At 39.0% G+C, this 19,617-nt stretch overlaps 1 long non-coding RNA gene across 1 annotated transcript in view; it reads left to right on the top strand.

The window, feature by feature from the left end:
• The window catches only part of LOC140333970 (uncharacterized), a 118,810-nt gene extending 103,749 nt beyond the window's left edge, over positions 1-15,061 (top strand). The window contains exons 3-4 of the long non-coding RNA XR_011921451.1: positions 8,382-8,591; positions 13,857-15,061. This is a non-coding gene — a long non-coding RNA (uncharacterized lncRNA). The remainder of the gene's footprint in view (positions 1-8,381; positions 8,592-13,856) is intronic.
• Positions 15,062-19,617: the final 4,556 nt, after the last annotated feature.

Consider the following 19,617-nt stretch of genomic DNA (forward strand, 5'->3'; position numbering starts at 1 on the left):
ACATTGTGTTTAATTTAGGGACACCTTCATATTATTCCATCCTAATGCTTTACCATGTACTTGGTATTATGTACCATTCCTTAAACCATGCCCTGAGTGAAATGCCTTATGATAATGCATAACAAAAATGCACATTTTTGTGAATGTTACCAAAATGCAAAGTGTAAAGTCAATCCAAAACAGAACTGAAAATTCCCATTAGCATTATGATTATATATAATAAAAGATCATAATGCAAGGTCAATTAGCAGAACCTTTGCAACATTAGGTGATGTCGTCCGAATTTACTAAACTGGCTGAAGTAAACACTCTCCCTCTGCAAGGAAGTGGACCTATACAAGGCTGAATTGCTGATTGCAGATACATGATTATTATTTCACACAAGTATATAATTAACACAGAATGCCTTCAGAAGGCCTGGCACCGTGGTTTGATTAATGATTCCCATATAGATTCAACAGAAGCTTTAATTGTTGTTTCCCCAGAACACCTACTTGTTTAAATTGTTCTGTTTAGTGATATATTTGAGGGGTTGCAGCAAATAAAAGGAGTAGTAAGGATGAAGTTTTATTTTAATTTGTAATTTTGTGTAGGTTTATGCTGCTGTAATTTTATTAAATATTTAAATTTGCACTTTTGCACATTTAATAAACATGACTAAGGTTCAATGTCAGTACTATATTGGAAATAACACAATTATTAGCCCTAAAATTCTAGACACGCGACCTACCTGTATGAAGGTAAGAGTCAATAAGTTGTCAAAAAGATCAGTCTGAGAACCTAAATATTTATTAGATGTATCATTTTTACCTATAAAAACCCCCACCTGTACAAAGTTCTGAAAAGTACCTGGATTCAAAATAGGTTCATGAAAATAAAGAGGATTTATTTAAAAGTATTATTAGTATTTTAGTGTGGAGGGGGGAATGAGAAACCATAAAAGGCAACAGTGTTCTCCCCAGCCCCTTTTACCTAGGCATATCACCCGGCACTTTTCAGTAACCACCTGGATGGTTTTGGTGTTGAAGAGTTGGGTCACAATACAGGGGCTGCCACTTACCTAAAATTTCACCCAGCTTTAAAAAAATGTTTGGGTTTAACACTGGGCGAAATACAAGCAGTTAAAAGCAGAAACCCTTATGTCTGAGGGCTAGCAGAAACTGCTAATTTTCCCCAAATGACTAGAAAGGGTTATATACAAGTTTCCCTCTGATTTAATGCAAGTTATTATATTTAAAGAATATTGTGTTTGTTGTTTTCCTTGGTGATATTAGCTCCTCTTTTTTAATAATTTATATTTTGCTGGCATAACAAGAACTGCACTGAGTTATTGTAAAAATAAAACTATAGAAGCCAAGTACAATATCGAGCCAGGATTTGTTCTAGGAGGCCATAGATGTCTTGCCATCAAATGGAATATTGTACATGAAATAGGTCCTTAATATATACCCCTGGCTCCTTGGAGAAGTCCCTGTGTGAATGATGCTCCCCCCAAATCTGTCCATCACATGAAAGTTTACTGCTCTACCGAATCTTTATGGCCATGCTGTTTGCCATTATTATAGCCCAGCAGACCTAATTAGCCTTGCCGATTGCTTTGCCTGACCCTATATTTTATATGTCCCTGGAAAGGAAGATGCAAAAAGATCCGAGCTGTTTCATCCAGTTCTCTGCAGTGTTGCACAGCTGCATTTCATCTCCTCACCGGAAAGTTTGTCTGCAGCTTTTTTTTGCTGAACCCCTATTGACAGCTATGTTTTTTTAGAACAGAGGTCGTCAAACTCCGGCCTTTAGGCCAGATACGGCCTAGCCAGTAGTCCGTTCTGGCCTAACGCCCTAACTGGTCAATCGGCCTAATCTGGGCCGGCAACCTGCACCTCCGGAGCCGTACACTGCTCTTGAGCCTTCTTGTTATGCCACCCTACCCTATTTACCGTGGCTGGCATTAACACTTCCGCCGCCGGGGTAAGGGGACATTCCCTCTCTTTGTATGCATTGTGGAGGAGAGGGATTTCCCTTCAGGGGCATTCCTGGTGAGGGCAGAGCCATCAGTGCGGGACTGGAGAGAGTTTGCTGACCCCTGTTCTAGAACAAGTTAACTAGGAAAAGGATGACTAAGGGCAAGTTTGCTTTGTATGGCTATATACCAGGCTTGTATAAACATGAACAATGAAACACTGCAACCAATCTGGACATTCTATCCTTCCAATAGAATATATTTTTTGTTTTGTAGACCCCATCTAAGTGTTAATTATGAGTGTCCATGCACTTCAGTGCCTACAGCCCTATTTCTATATATCTGTAGTATGAGATCCAAGGCACCGGTGTCTCTGACTACTAGCCTCAGAAGGTTTAGGGGGAATTTGGTGATGCCACTCATTGTTCTCCTTAATTGAGGCTCTAACATGAGGAAGCAAAGCCCTGCTTCTATAGATGGATACCTCCATGTAGAGTCAGTGCAGAACAGCTCATGGTAAGTCATGATTGGGGACACATTGAGCCCAAAGGCAAGACTTGTTGACCAGTCCTTTAATCTTTGTGTTTTCTTTTTCTCATTTGCACAGCTTTTAGACTTAGGTTTCTCTTTAAAATTCATTCCATCTCCAATCGCCATCAAGTATTAGTGAGTATTTTCCACTGCCATGTAGTAAATGAATGTCTGATTTCTTTAAAAAAAAGCTTATTATTAAGCCAAATAGCACAGCTCAGCCTCTACTATTCACCCCACTTACATCATCAATGTGTATGATAGAAGTTGGTGCAGGTGTTGTGTCTTTCCCTAATCTTTGCTTAACTTTTTCCAAATGCATGTGAATATGCATCTGAATGAAGGCAAAATCTGGATGGGGGGCAGACACCAGCACTGTTAGCCATCATGCATGCAGCACAAATGTCATTGGAGGTGGGGTGGTTGTGGAGTGTTAACAGCACAAAACAGTAAAACTAATGTCAATCGTTTTAATTGTTTTCTAAAAAATAAGAGTGGTACTAAACACCAGAGGTAAATACATCCTAATGCCTGTATAAATCAGGATTTAGTGATATGAAAGTCAAGGACTGTCTGCACAGAAAAAGAAAGAAGCAAGGGCAATTACAGTATAACACTGTGAATATACCTTTCTTCTTTAGCATACAGAGATACTAGACATTCATACATGACAAATATCATGGAATTTATAATGTGGTTTCCCATTGACATTGACCTGCTTTAGAATTGTTTCTGCTCTTTGTACACAGTTCCATAGATTTTATCATTTCACTTTCTTGTGCTGCTCAGCATAGCAAAGCTTTAAGGGATTCCTACACTTAATTTCAGTGCTTTTCTCTTAATTAAAGAACTTCAATTTGGGAGATGGTAATGGCTTTACTTACGGTTATGGCTCTAATGAGCTTCTTTACTGTTATAATTAGAAATGAATTTTGTAGTCTCCTTCCGCCCAAGAATTATATAATTGTATATAGCGGCTGCGATGAATCTGCATAACTACTCTCAATATTGCTTCCCAGGAACATGTTTGCCCAGCGGATTTGTGTGACAGTTTAATTGGTGAATTTACATCTAACTATTTTGTCATCTCATGTAGAAAGAAGACAGAATATTAATTGTATTTGTGCAAAACAATGTGGTGCTTTATGAATTGAGGTAAAACATTGATGTGTCAGTGGAGATGATCTTCATACAGAGCACTTAGGAATTTATGATCAAATTGTAAAATATTTTCACGGCTGGCCAAATGTAAGTGATCAGGCATTTCCAACATAATATTTTAATTACAGATATCTTGACTTAGTGACAATGCAATTAAAGCAGAATAAATCTCTGTATCCTGATAATAGCATGACAGGTCATACATGGGAGGTCATTTACAGAGAATGACTGACGCTAAGCGATTTATGTTCAATGCGATTACACCCTCCAAAGTCTTTTTTCCTTAACCTGACTTATGGTACCATGTGGCTCAGGCAATGTTAAACACCACAACCTTTAAAGAGGAAAAGGACCAATAGCTGAATTGTTACTGAAAATATCTGTGCATGATAATGGCCATCTCTGATATTCTTGTAACTGGGAAGTTTATCATGGCAGAGTTTGCTTGCTTGGTATATTTTTCTAGGTTTGACAACCCATTCAAACCATCAATATATGTGTAACTGGGTGCAAATAAATGGCCAGGGGAGAAGAAATAGTTTTGACATCACTTTGCTGTTCCCCTTAAATAATCATAGTAATCAGATACATGTACATGGTATATTTGCCAGATGTTTGGGTTGTTATGGAACATATACATTCGTGCTTATTGTAATGTTTCGTTGTCCTAGGTGAAACCTCATTCTGCAAGCCCAGATAGTGTCATATTAAAGGTACAGTCTATTTTTCCAGTGGTAGACAAAAATACAAATGCATTATCACAGTCAGGGCATTGTAAAACATTTCCTCAGCTTCACATCTTTCAAAGAATTGAGCAGTGATCAGCACAAACAATCCATAAACTGCTTCTACCACATCCATTGCAAAGTTCTAGATGTCCTTCTTGCAGCTGGAGAGCATGCACAATTTCTTTCTATCCCAATTGGCTGGGAGGACTCTATATAGCAAATGACATCATAAATCCACAAGCCAGGTCTGCTGAGGTGCAGATGTGCCCACATACATCACAGTATTCACCAGGTACTGCTGATATCAATGTGTATATTAGGTAATCACTAAGGATGTGACATTCAACATTATAATTAGAGGAAGGATAGTTTAGGCTTTAAATATTGGCTAATTTGTCCTGTAGACACTTCATGTACAAAGTGAAGGCAGTGCTACAGTGTATGCTACAAGTGTTTTATTGGATTTCATTAAACTTTGTATGTAAGAAAATAATTTTTTCAATACCTTTGCCAAAGTGGCAAGAAAGTATGGAGTTGTAGTACATTGCAAATACAGTATTACAAGTTATGGGTTCCAAGCCTAGATTATAGTAGTGTATCCTTTTTTATTAATATTTTCCAAATGTTGAATTATGGCCTGGATAAAAATGACTCATGAGATACATAAAGTAAACTAAAATTTCATGCTTTGTATCAGAATCATCATTTTAGTGTAGTTATAACTAGGACAGATTATAGAATAAGATGTTGGCAGAAAACATGCAGCAACACTCTGGGGTGTATTATAAATTATTTACCTGCCAGTTTTGTTTAGAATCTGCAGTTTATTCTTTACAAGATGCAGCATTTACTATTCTGACTGCAGAGATCTTTTTGTAATTGGCCACTAGGTGGCATAGTGAGTCTTAGTTTGAATATGCATTGATATGAGCAATACATAGAGATTCAAAATGCTGTGCATAAAAATACAGCTGAATTAATGTGTTCATATATTACCTTCTGATCTATAGACTGCATAAAAAAAATTAGGACATTTAGGGCTCTATTTATAAATTATTCCTTTTTCAGTTTGTTCATAAAATCATTTTTCTTCCTATTCATTTATTGTGAAAGCTGTGCAATTTTGACAGTTGGCGGCTAGATGGCAGAACGCGTCATTGTAATATTAGGAGACCAGAAAAAAAACTTCAGCAAATTTCAGAGCGATTGACTGGGGGAATAATTATTAAATAGCCCTTAGAGAAAGCCTTGTTTGTCCCTAAAAATAAAACTATATTGTCTATATTGTCTGAAATGCTGAGATTTAAAAATCACTTTAGTCCTAACGGTATTTTCCACCACTTCTACTCATTACTCCATACTATGTGAGTTCTTAGCTGTTAGGAAGAGATGAAAGTGAGCCTAGAAATAAGGCCAGCAAGCAGAGCAGAGAAGTGAAATTCTATACAAACTTTTAAATTATTTTGCAATTAAAGGGGAGGGGTGTAAAAAGAACATTTTTTGTACAATAATTGTATTAGGAGTTTATTTGCCATTGTAGGCAGCATCCTATTTTATTGTTTTTTCTTTTAGAAGAAATGTGCCTAAACTTGTGTAGATTTGCACAAGTTCTGTATTGTGGTTTGATCAGACTGGGAGTAAGGCTTAAAAGGTTTTTGCTTTAGATTTTAAAATGTTAGGTGCTACATAATTATGGGTGTCGTTATTTTATAGCAAAGTAAAAACGATTGCAATAAATTAGACATTTCCAGCTTTTTGATGTCTCCAGAGAACACCTGTGGCTTCTCTGTGTCACTGTAATTTTAAAATACTTGACAATACTGCAGGTTTCATAGATTAATACCTGGGTTTCTGATACTCTCCTTTTTTGAAATGTGGTTTATGGTTTATTCTGGTCAACTCATTGTGGTTTCTTGCTGCTCATTATATTACTGATAACAAAGAGATTCATTTATAGTACCATTCTGCAAATGACAACAGGGACATCTAGTGGCCAGACTGTGTTATGGAAGTTTTTCTTCTACTTCAAATCTCATTAGATCGTTTGATGCAGAAGAGGAAATATTTAACGATTTATAAATGTCAGTTACGTCGTTACCTTGATCTTTGTTAATGTTTTAAAAAGAACATATTGCTCGTTATTATTTAAACTATTATATTTTGGGGGTATTTACGAGAATTCATCTTTATCTGGAATGTTTGAACATCATTTTCCTAAAGTTAGTGTCACAGGGTTGGATCCATGCAAGCCCAAAAAACAGTGGTAAATTATAATCTTCCAGTGTCACTGCATGCTGTGGTGCCTCTTATTTATGGTGTTGGTGGATGTTTGAGTGAAATCAATACTGATTTTCTATGATAGAGCCAAGGGTGTAACTACTATATGTCTGAAGGAACACCATAGCAAAGTTGCAAGTCTCACCCTAATTCCTAGCAATAGTATAGAGGTTCTCAAGCTATATGGTATTCATTCATCCAGTGTTTTTTCCTTTTCACTGATACCAACATCAGCACAGTGCTGGGCCCCATCTGCATCCTTACCCCATTGCAGTCATATAGTTTGCTGTGGCTATAGTTATTCCCTTGGAAAGGGTAAGCAGTGAATGGAAAAAATGTTACCAATCCACTGACTTCCTGGCCTCTCAGAAAAAGTCAGAGACTAACTCAGGTCTGCACAAACACTGGTGATTAGAGACTTACCGCCTTAGGTGCCTGCAGGCTTTTTATTTTTAGGAACATGTAAGGCGTTGCAGGGGTGTAAAGTTTTTTTAAGTACTTAAAAGAACTTAACAGCCCTTAAAGCATTGAATAAAGCACATTTTAAATGTGAAATCCCAGAGTGGTAATTGCTCTAAATATGTACATGACCCCATGAGAGTTCTCATTTATAAATAATAATGGTAAACATCTACTAATTGTTCTTTGATAAAGCATTAAGTAATACTAGGATGTAAATCTAAAATCATAGCTGGATTTGTTTTTTCTGAGGACAGCAGAACCTTTGGAAGTATCATTAGCAGTGGTACTGGTAGAAGACAAAATAGCAATCTAGATTTATTAAAGTGTCAGAGGAAATTACCTGTCTAAGACAATCAGTAGTGTATCAACTCAACCACTCAGATTCATATTTGCACTGGGAAATGCCAGTTAGAGAATGAAAGTTTGCATTTGTTTAGTTGTGATAGGCAGCCTTAGAAAGTTAATCTTTTGAACATGTTCATGAATAAAGCCCAGTTATATATGATTTTCTAGATTTCTTCCTGCAGATGACATTGTTAAAGAAGAAACAGTCTAGACAAGCGCTATGAATATTGTCTGAAAACCTAAAACATTAGTATTATATTCAGAGCTTTATTATGTGCCTTTAGAAATATACATAAAAATAAATATACATAAATATACCTGCAATATTTTATATATATATATATATATATAATCTTTATTTTTATATATTTTATGTGTATATATATATATATATATATATATATATATATATATACATATACACACAGACAGGATAAGGATTCTGAAGCACATGCGGGAAAACTGTCACCCTTACCTGGCCAGTAAAGATGAACCCCAACGTCTGCGCTGGTTTACTTCCAACAGAAATTTAAAGGAAAATGCTCCACCTACTTGCTCCAGATCAGTAACTCAGAAAGTACTAAAGCTAGAGACAACCTGGCAGCTAGTGTTGGAAAGTAATGGTAATTTTTCCAGATATGTCCAGGCAGTGATGGCAACATTCCCATATATATCCCAAACACCAATCAAAACATCCACAATTAGATTCTGCAAACTACAATGACACCTGCTGAACAACTGTTTGTGAATGTAATCACCGACTATAATATAGAGCAAGGGGCTTCCTAATGTCTTAAAGCCCAAAGGCCCCTCATACAAATGTTATGTAAAAGAATATGTAAAATCAGATTGTAATATGAGTGATCATCTTAGACAAATATATTATGGTTACTTATGGACCCGTCATGTTTGTTTTGTAGTGGTTACGGAATCCTGGGCCACAACATGAGAAGAGAACGCTATTTGGGGACATGGTTTGCTTCCTATTCATAACCCCACTTGCCACCATTTCTGGGTGGTTGTGTCTTCGAGGAGCCGTGGATCATCTGCACTTCAGTAGCCGACTGGAAGCAGTTGGACTCATTGCACTCACAGTTGCACTCTTTACAATTTACCTCTTTTGGACACTTGTGAGTATTGTATGTGTTTATTTTTACCCATTCATTCCCTAAAGTAATGTAAATGTCTGTTTTGCACATGTTTTTCATAGTTACATAGTAGGTTAGGTTAAAAAAAGACATGTCCATCAAGTTCAACCACTAGGGAAATAAACATATCCCAGATATAAAACCCTCTAAGACATAGTTGGTCCAGAGGAAGGCAAAAAAAAACCCCGGTACAATTTGTTTCAACAGGGGAAAAAAATTCATTCCTGATTCCATGAGGCAATCGGATGTTCCCTGGATCAACAGTCACTGTTATTTTTACTTTAAATCCTTAATACCCAGTTATATTCTGTGCTTCTAGAAAAACATCCAGCTTTTTCCTAAAGCAATCTATAGTAGTTGCTGAAACTTCTTCCTAAGGGAGCTGATTCCATATTTTCACAGACCTTACAGTGAAGAATCCCTTTCTTATCCGGAGCTTAAAGTTCTTTTCCTCCAGACGCAGAGAGTGTCCTCTTGTTCTTTGTATCATTTCTAGTTGGGGCTTCTATAAACTGCACCATCAAATTATCTTGTATTAAATTCACAAATTTCCTCCCTTTTGCTGTTCCTGTAGTGCCATTACTCCAGTCAATGTCAGGGTAGTTGAAATCTCTCATGATTAAAACATTTCCACTTTTTGCTGCTTTTTCTATCTGTGCTTCCCTAGCACTGGGAGGCCTATAGCAGACTCTAATCATTAATTTTGTGTTATTCAACCCCACATTTACCTCCACCCATAATGCCTCAACCTCATCGCTTGTTCCATCCGCAATTTCTTCTTTCACATTCACTTTCAGATCACTTCTCACATACAGACAGACACCACCACCCTTTAGTTTGACTCTGTCTTTACGAAAGAGAGTATACCCAGGAATATTGACAGTCCAGTCATGTGAAGAACAAAGCCAGGATTCAGCAATACCAACCAAGTCATAATGCTCTTCAATCATTAAGGCTTCCAACTCCCCTATTTTGTTTGCTAGACTTCTAGCATTGGTGATCAGGCTCTTTAAACCTTTGCTGCTTTTACCATCATTGTTTGCTAAATCCTTTTGTTTTTAAGTACAACTAGTACTGCACAATCCAATGTTTGTTTGTAACATGGGAAGCTCCTTTTATCCATAATTCTCCCCCCAACTATCCCTAATCCACCCTCCACTAGTGGCTGACCCCCCTGACTAACCTTTCTGCTACCTTATGTACCTTTCTCAGCCACCCTGTGTCCTAGTTTAACCCCCCTAGCGTTCTAATTCTGTCAGTTTTTTTATGCAAAAAGTGATCCTATTTTTTTTGCATAGAAATTTTTGTTTGCCAGGGGGTCGTCGCATTCAGCCTCATTTTTCATCCCAGGTGCGCCGGTAAATGGAAATCTTGGCGGTGCTGCCTGGTCCGCATCAAGGTCAATAGGACACCATGTGTGCACAGGTTCAGAATCGTCGCTCAGTTCACTTTCGCTGTCCCATGACAAATTTCCTGGTGAATCGCTATCGCTCGATTCCACAAGGGACACCAAATCGCTATCGCTGCTTTCAAATTCCTCCAAAACAGCGCTTGCGCCGACGAGATGTCGTTTGGATGCCATGCGGTCCCCAGCAAACAGTCAGGAACATCAAGGTCAAAGACAAAGTGATGAAATGATACATTCAGGAAGTGATTTATAAGTGATCAAAAGGTCAGATCAAGGTCAGGGCTAATAGTGGGCAAAATGTAAATCAGGGCACTGGGCAATGATGCTTGGTGCACTAAAATATGTATCTGTACTTTTATTATTGTGTGTTTTGTGGTGTATTTCACTGTAAAAAAAAAAATTTAAAAGCAGATTACATAGTAATCTGCTATTAAATTTCCCGCCCCCACAATCCATCACTCCACCGCATCACCCGGAAGATGTCACACATCTTGCCGGGTGATGCGGTGGGGATCTCCCCGCCCTGCTTCATTCCCCTGCTTACATCTCCCGGAGGCTGATCTCCAGGTGATGCTGTGGGGATGTTCCTACCTCGCTCACTCTCCTGCTCGCATCACCCGGAGATCAGCCCCTGGGAGATGCGCGCAGGGAGCAGCTGCAGTAGATTCAGGGGGTGCTGCCAGCGGGAAATCTCTGCTGGTATCACCCCCTGGATTTACTAAAGGTGATCTAATCTGAAGTTAGATGCGATGCACCATGCAGAAATTCTTACTGCAGATGCCTGCAGCGGGGTTGGTGGGGACCCGAGCGGTATTTAAAAGCAGATTACTCCGTAATCTGCTTTTAAATTTCCTGCCCGGCCACGCCCCCCAATGGAGAAGCGCCCCGCCATCACAGCGGAATCGTGCGATCACCGCTGGAGCGAGGGACTAAGGTAAGAGGGGCCCCAAAAGATACCCCAAGTGTGACTCGGGGTTACCGCTTTTTGCTTTTTTTCCCCACCCCGAGTCACACTCGGGATTACCGCTAGGGGGGTTAAATATCCCTCCACCATTCCCCTAAATCTTTCCCCTAGCACAGCAGACCCCCTTTCATTTAGATGCGAACCATCTCTGGCATGCAGGTTGTACCCCAATGAAAAGTCATCGGAGTGCTCTATGGACCCAAACCTTTCCCTTCTACACCAGGACTTAAGCCATGCGTTTAGCTGCCTAAGCTCCCTCTGCCTTTCCTGTGTTGCGCATGGCACAGGCAATAGTGCAGAGAATATAGCCTTGGAGGACCTTTCCTTTAACTTGAAACCTAGTTCCCTAAACTAGTTTTTAAGGTTCCTCCATCTTCCATCTACCCTGTCATTGGTTCCAACATTGACCAAGACAGTTGGGTCCTGTCCAGCCCCTCCCAGTAATTTGTCCACTCGGTCTACCACATGCCGAACTATTCTATCCGTCCTCCTGATCATAGAATCCCCTATGACTACCAATTTTTTTCTTTTACTTGAATATAATGCACCCACAAAACTAGGTGAATATAAATGCAGTCATAGATGATCCATATGTAGTGCCTTTGAACCTCATTATATTTTACACTGATCAGCTAAAATATTCAAACTAATGAAAAATGAATTAAATGTAGTATGATGTAAATAGCATTGAATAGGTTGCCGTAATGGCCCCTGTCAAGGGGTGCCATATATAGGGAAGCGAGGCATGCGTATGGTAGTAAGCAGGGAAGGACATAAGGAGGTGCAAAGGATGCTGCTGCACAAGGGTCCTGGTCCATCCTCTGCTAAAAGGGGCTTGCCGCTAAGTCAGTTTGGCAGAGGGGGGCCAAAGCCAGTTTAGCACAGGGGCCCAGTGTTGCCTTCATCCAACACTTGTAAGAAGGCAGCAAAAGAAGAGCCAGTTTATGAGGTTGATGTCTCCGAGGCTTATTGATGCACGTGGTAGGAAGCAGGGGTGGACATTGCAGAGATGCACCCCCCCCCCCCCCCCCCCACCTCATATTATTCATTAGTATTGTCAGGGGCCTCCATTCCTTTTATATTTTTGAAAGGAAACTTTGTTCTTGCTTCCACTTTTAATGTGCGTATGTTCTAGACCAGGGGTCATCAAACTTTTTTGGCCACTAGGACATTTCAGGGGTGGGGGGAGCACACTAGGCTGGATTCTTCTGGAGTCCCGCCCTAATGCCTCACCCCACCACCACCACCAGGAACGCCCCCTGAAGGGAATTCCCTCTCCTCTGCAATGCATACGGAGGTTGCATTCTGAGTTTGTTCTGGCCTAGTCCCTGCCGGCAACCCACGGCTCCGGATTGGCCAGGGGGCGTTAGGCCGTAACAAACTACCTGCTAGGCCGTATGTGGCCTAAAGGCTAGAGTTTGCCGACCTCTGTTCTAGACAAAGTAGTTTTTATTTGGGTTTAAATTGGAACATTTCTTGGCAGCCATGGTCTGTGCAGGAAAAGGAAAGTTTATTTGTATACTTTTATACTTCATCAGTCACTCATAATGTAGAAGGAAGAGGGTCACCATGACAGCCAGGTGGAAAGCATTTTGAGAACAGGAGGTCCTCATTGGCATCATATTTCCTTTAACCTGACCTGCAAATGTAAAATGGCAGCTTTTACTTATCTGCTTCGAGCACGTAGATTATTTTCCCCAGATTTTTTCAGGAAACAACAAATACCATTGAAGCATATCTCTTAATTAGGGCTATTGTTATTTTTCCTTGTTTTAGATGTAATCTCCTTCTGTTTCCTTTCCTCCTGACAGCCATTGCAATGGTACACCTGTGGTTGTTGATTGTTTATTTAGCATGCTTTATTTTACACATCGCAGATCAGTATAACAGCTAATGAACACAGGCACATAACAGAGAGAATTCTTTAGTGATGATTTTACTATTCATGTGGTCTATTACAGTCTTTACAGGCTTGTAAATCTAGGGATTTCTCTGTTGTTACACTGGATTGATAAATATTTGCAGACACCTGTCTATTACACCTATAGGAACATCCAATGTCAAATCCTTGGGAATAACTAATATGGAAGCCCCCCTTCCCTTTGTAGTTTCAGGATGTCGGGGGGGGGGGGGGGTGCTTATGGAGCATTTTGGAGTTTGCGTGAACCCAAAAGAGCACTCAAAAAGAGCAATGTGCACTCAAAAGAGCATTGGAGAGATCAAATACTGCTATTCAGCAAGACAACTTGGCTTTGTATTTTATTGCAACGCAAAGCTGAGAACAGAGCTCAGTGCTGGCCAGTTGGGTCCCTCCACAACAAACTCATCAAACCCTCAGATCTGGTTTTATTTATGTACAGGGTACTGAAACAGGTAAAGTAGATGTTGTGTGCACATATAAATATTTCCAGCAGCTGATCAAATTTTAATGCAGAACTAAACCAAAAATTTAAAAATTCTCTTATTAAAATATGTTGTGTAAAACATGAAGCAATTAGCAGAAATGTAAGCCTTCAATACCTATGAAGTCATTATTTAAAATCATTTGCTATTAGTTGGCAAAGGTTTTTCATTTTGACCCGATCCATTCCAGGTTTGCTGGATCACCCAGGTTCTCCCAGTTTTCTCCAGTCATGGAGAGCTTTATTAAATCAGGCCCATAATTTGCAGGAAAATGAAAATCTTCCTTATAAGGGCTCCCTACAAGTGTGAAATAAATAAAGATAAAGCTAATGTTCAGCTTTAAATATGCATGTGATGTATTGCATGTTACTCTTGCTACTTCTTAAATTAACTTAAGAAATGTTTTTGTAGTGCAACAATCTGCACCATACTGATAAATAAGTGTATGTTTTTGTCTTGGTTTTTCTTCTAGGTGTCATTTAGATACCACTGTAGATTATACAATGAATGGCGTCGGACCAATCAGAGGGTTATTCTGGTGATCCCCAAATCGATCAATTTACCTTCCAATCAGCAGTCGTTGCTGGGCCTGCACTCTCTCAAGCGGAATTCTAAAGAGACCATAGTGTAACAGTGGATCATGGAGGACTTGTCTGGCAGCCACACGCACTGTAGCACTATAATTCTCCCTCTGTTTTATCACTTGGACTTCATTCAGAGACTGTTAACCCCTAACTTGGACATCCTCATTTCCTGGAGCAACAGAATCCAGTTTTAATTTCAGTGATGAATGCTACAATTATGTATTCGCTATCTTGCCAAACTTGTTCATTGAGCCGGCGGTATCCTGCATACAAGTCTCTAATACAGCAGCCATTAACCTCCTATGTGTTATCTTATGACGTTATCAATGAGAATACGCTAATTGTAATTTCTTTTTTTTTATTTTCAAAGTCCTCTATATTGTAGATCGAGGCAAGACGTGAAGAGTACCTATCTCCTTATGACAATGGATGCAGTTATTTAATAAACTCATCCTATAATACACCAATGTTCTATGTCATAATAATAAGAATAAATGACATCATGGCAGCATGGGGTGATTTGAGTGTCACCGATACCGAAGAGCTGTCTCCATTCTTTGTAAAGGGCAGGTAAACTTTACACATGATAAAGTGAAGGCATAGAATTTAGCACAATATATTTCTCCAGTGAAGTACTTTCTTGAAATGATGATATGCAGTCATTTTTAATTTTTATTTTCTTCTGTTTTCAAGACATTTTGTATAAATATATTTATGGTTTCTAAGCTATTTTTTTAAAACAAATATTTTTTCCAAGCCTGGCATTGACAGGACCGGCATGCCAAGAGGATGTGTGTTATTGTAACATTGAATAATGTCAGTTCCTTCCACACCACAGTGAGGATTTGGCTTCTGATTGGATAATGTTTAGCATCGGCTTTTCTTCTTATAAGAGGGACATTCTTATCCTGAAGTCCACCCATTACCCTTTTCACTACTGGAATATTTCAGATCTGCCATTAGACTTTATCAATGACCGGGAGATGGCTACACAGAGGAAATAAACTTCAATAATTTTTAAACAATTTCACATATACCTTATGAGTTATTATAAAATTGTGCATTATTTAAGTAATAAATTCTATAAATTCTTGTGGCAAGTCTTTTATTGTGTATTGGCAGGAGATGTCTTTGGTTTAGTGACTTTTGTTACTAATTAGGATGTCCTTACCTCTGCAGTGGTCAGCTATCAAAATATTAGCTTATAGTATATAAACTGCAAACGTTCCCTTACTGATGATTGACTTACCATCACTGCTGGTAGACGGTTTCAGGCATCCCAACTGGCAGGCTGTGAAGAAGGAATGGGGCAGACACAACACCAGCAATGGAGTCAATTATGGATGCAGTGCTGTGTCAGCAGGTAAGTGGAGGTTGCATGCAAAGGTTTGCAAATATGTCTAGTCCAGAGTTATTGTTAGTGTTATTCCCCCTAAAATTATATATTTTTTAAAGCCCAAATATCATGGCATTAAAAAAAAGAATGTGAGGCTTCCTACATCACCTTAATAACTACACAAAAACCCTTTTGAGTGCAAAAGCAAACATGGTATAAACTACAACATTTTTGTTCATAAGAAGAAAAATAGAGCATTGTGTACCAATAATATATAATGCATACTCTCAGACCTCCATTTATAAATTATTCCCCCAGTCAATTCCTCTTAAAATTTGCTGGAGGTGAATTCTATAGTGGTATTTGTCTACATTCATTGTGCCACCTAGTGGCCATTCTTCAAAAGTGCACAGCTGTCACAATGGGACAAATAAAAAAAAAATGGAAAAGAAACAAATTTTATGAGCGAACTGAAAAAGAACTAATTTATAAGAAGAACCCCTAGACTTAAAACAGCACAAAGCCCCTAAATGCAGAAAAAAATCAAGGTGTTGTGGTAAGGTGTTGTACACTAGAACATTATTCTGTTTTACCTAATTGAAAATTATGATGTATGTGAAATGTATTGTAATCTGTACAGAGATGCCTAACATGTTTCAGAGCAGAACCATCATCAGAGACTAACAACCATTTTAAAAGTCAAAGGTCCACATAAAAAATTAAAAAGTAGTACAGAAACATGCTATAAATATTCTTGTGTAAAATAAATATATAGGAAGTCATTTGTATTATAACATTATTAAAACCTATAAAAAGTGAACATTTATATAGTAGTAAGAAGTTTAAAGCTTTGTATATATGGATAATTTCTGCTGCACTACACATACAGGAAATTTACCCCCTCTCTTTGATTCTCCATTGGTCCGATATTTGTTGGTCAGATGTTTGTTTTTCTCCAGGCAGTAGGAACAGATTGTTTGTGAGCAGTTCTAGATTCAAATGTGTATGCCTGGGCATAGAAAACAATATTCAGTACATCTCTGTGATATGTGCACATTGTCCCTTGTTAAATCCCGTTAAAATACTACAAAAAAATCCAGTGAATTCCTAACTTCCTGTTTGAGCTGGCAATACTGATACTGATGAGTATGATACCTGCAGCATTTTAAAGGGATATAAGAAGAGGACATGAACATGTATTACATAGATATAACATGCAGTGCAATCCATTCAATGGGTAGAAGTATAGAAGCCAGCATTTGGAAATTGCAGTTCTCTCCTCCAGTCCTACAGATCAGCCCTTTATGTAGGGAAACAGTTTTTGCATACCAACCCTTTAATGACAATAAAGAAAAGTTCATTCTTGGTAGTACATTTTATTTTACAGCATAATATCTTGTATTTTATTCCCAGTGTGACAGAGCAGAAATGATGACCCAGACTGTGCTTAGTTATGTTAATTTTTTTATGGGTCTCTTTGGTTGGTTTTATGATCAGGGCTCCTAAATTCAGAACGTCTGGCAGCCTATGTCCCTCTACTACATTATTCTAGTTAGCACCAATAGGTCATTTGGATGGCATTAATTTAATGTAAAAACTTTTATGATGATTAGTAAATTCCAGTATCATTTTTATCATCCCTATTTAGCTCTATTAAAATCTGCACACGGGTATTCATCAATATAATTATCCCTATGGATTTTATTTCTGTTTCATTAAAGGGTATTCTAGTTTATTAACATAAGGATTATCCTTGTCATGTGCTATGGTCCTTTTCAGTTTCTGATCCTAGCTTACAGTCAGTTTCCGTGAAGCACAACCCCTTTAGAGACTTACATCCAAAGACTAAAGTCTCCATAAAGTATTATACAAATGTGTCACAATAAGTAGGGTTAGGCCACATGCATGCCCAGGCCAATCACCATACACACAGCACACCTGGGAGTGACATCTGCAGTAATGGGCAGGAAACAACATGGGGAAGATACCTCTATTTTCTCCTGAATAGGCTCATCTGGTGCAAGCTGGTGCCATATGACACTGTTTTAGAGTCATCAGTCACTCTGCAGTAGCAAAGGAAGCCTTTCTCTGCACTTTTAACATGGGGGGGAACCTTTGAAATACCTTTAGGTCTTGGGGAACCCCTTCTATAAGTACTATTTCCACAGTACATTTGTATGGAGGTCCATGGGAGGAAAGCCGTTTACCTTATTGGCCTTAGGGAAGAATGCTACAGTCAAAGACAGCTAAAAAGATCATTCATGTGAGTTAAACTGACCTGAGAGGCACAAATTGCTCAAGGAGCCCCTACCAAACTCTGGAGGAAACCTAGGGTTCCACAGAACCCTTATTAAGAAACAATGCATTAACTGGTAAGCCCATGAATCCGAGGGCCAGATCACCCTCACCCCTTTGCTCAGAAGTTTTCACTAGCTCTAGGATCCCCTATCCTGCACCTCAGTGCTTCCACATAGGATGTGACCTAGAAGGCCTCCCTAAAATTCTCCCCACCAAACAGGACTTTGGGACTTATATACAGTGCATAGAGCGCACTTACTGCTCTGAAATGGCAGACTTGAGTAAAGATTTAGAACACTGAAAGGAGAAGATAGAAAAGACAACCTGAGGGGTCATGTAACACAAAACCCTGCTATCCTCACTGAACATGCAACCGTACTGTCTCAGTTGTACTTCCAGTAGGACTACTTGTATCAATATTAGGGGATTACCTGACACTATTGTCTATAAGAGTTTAGAGAGGGGGGCCTCTGCCATTATTATTTACCTTATAGGTACACGCCACGTTGACAAGATTCAAAACCTTAGAACATAGAATACTTGGAGTCCCCTAGGTTGCACACGACCCCCACACTTCTGTGAAGTTTTTCTTGCCAATGCCTCTTGCCAACTCCTTCCTTCTCTGCTCTTTATTCTCATTTGCTTTTCTGAAGGCACTGTACCATTGAACTGTGTTGCCATTCAAGTATAATTACACCCTGACACACATCTGTAGTGGGTTGCCCACTCCTCCATTACAACACATAGATGCTTGCAGGACCTTTCTATGCACTGACAGCTCATTTAAAGTCTGTTTAATGTAATATGCCTTTACATGTACATAGCAGCACACTGCATTATGGCCATATTGTGGCCATATCAGGTCTATAATTCCTCCGTGCATCATATATTCTACATTATTCATCAATTAAAAAAATGTCAGTCCAGCCAACACATGGATCTGCCGGGATACCTACTGATAATCAAGTATGTTACTGGCAGCAGCAGATGCATACTAGGGATGAGTGAGAATTCCTCTGGCTTTCTCGCGAAAATTTCCTCGAACTTCTGATGGTTCCGCCATATTTCGGCAAACTGATTTCGCGAAATCATCGGAAGATCGAGGAAATTATAACAGGATTCCCTGGGAATCCTCCTGTTTTGGGGACTAGAGGTTAATTTTGCATTCATTGAGAAGATCTCCGGGCCCTACAGGTTAATTATTCTCTAGTGCCCTGGGATCGCAGTTGATTCTCAGAGCTGCAATCCACGTGGTTGGGTTATGTTCAGGCATAGGTTTGCAAATAGGTTTTGAGCAGTTGTACCACTCAAAACCTCTTGCATGAATAGTTAACATTGGACAGAATAGATTTTTTATAATTCTTTATTCGATAGGTGGCAGTGCGGATTTTTAAACACTCATGCATGGAAGTTTGCCATCTCCATAGAGTTGAATTTCTGATGCTTTAGAACACTTGTTTTTGTAAGCATTTTCAGCTGTTTTAATGCCTTGCAAAGCATTTTCATTGTGTTCAGTGAGGAAAACTGGGGACAGCTGTTGTCAACTGCCCTCTTGCTAGATTGGCTGAATGCAATGACAGAACCATTTGGGGTAAGCAGAGGTCTAATTTTTGCCAAAAGGGAATGGGGTTACATGCTTTTGCTCCCTGCTTTCTTTGGCAACAAATATCCCATTAAAACTCTTGAAAATGCTTATAAAAACCAGCACATGCATTTGCATTTTGACTGAGGCAGCTCCTGGTTACCTAGCTGTGGATAAGTAGGTGCCCAGTAGTACAGATTACATTTTTCTCATATTTGTTCCAGTGTTTTGCTAATGTGTGTTTAGTAATGTATCAATACACTGCATTAAAACTGTGTGCAAGTGATACCAGTTGTTACTTGGTAACCTGTGATTAGCATATGTATCACCATACGGAATAAATGGTCATACCGTGTTTCCCCGATGATAAGGCAGGGCCATCAAATAAGACAGCCCCCCCTTTTTAGGGAAAAATGAAAAATAAGCCCCCCCC

This window comes from Pyxicephalus adspersus, chromosome 6, assembly GCF_032062135.1.
Source record: "Pyxicephalus adspersus chromosome 6, UCB_Pads_2.0, whole genome shotgun sequence".
NCBI classification, from domain to species: domain Eukaryota; kingdom Metazoa; phylum Chordata; class Amphibia; order Anura; family Pyxicephalidae; genus Pyxicephalus; species Pyxicephalus adspersus.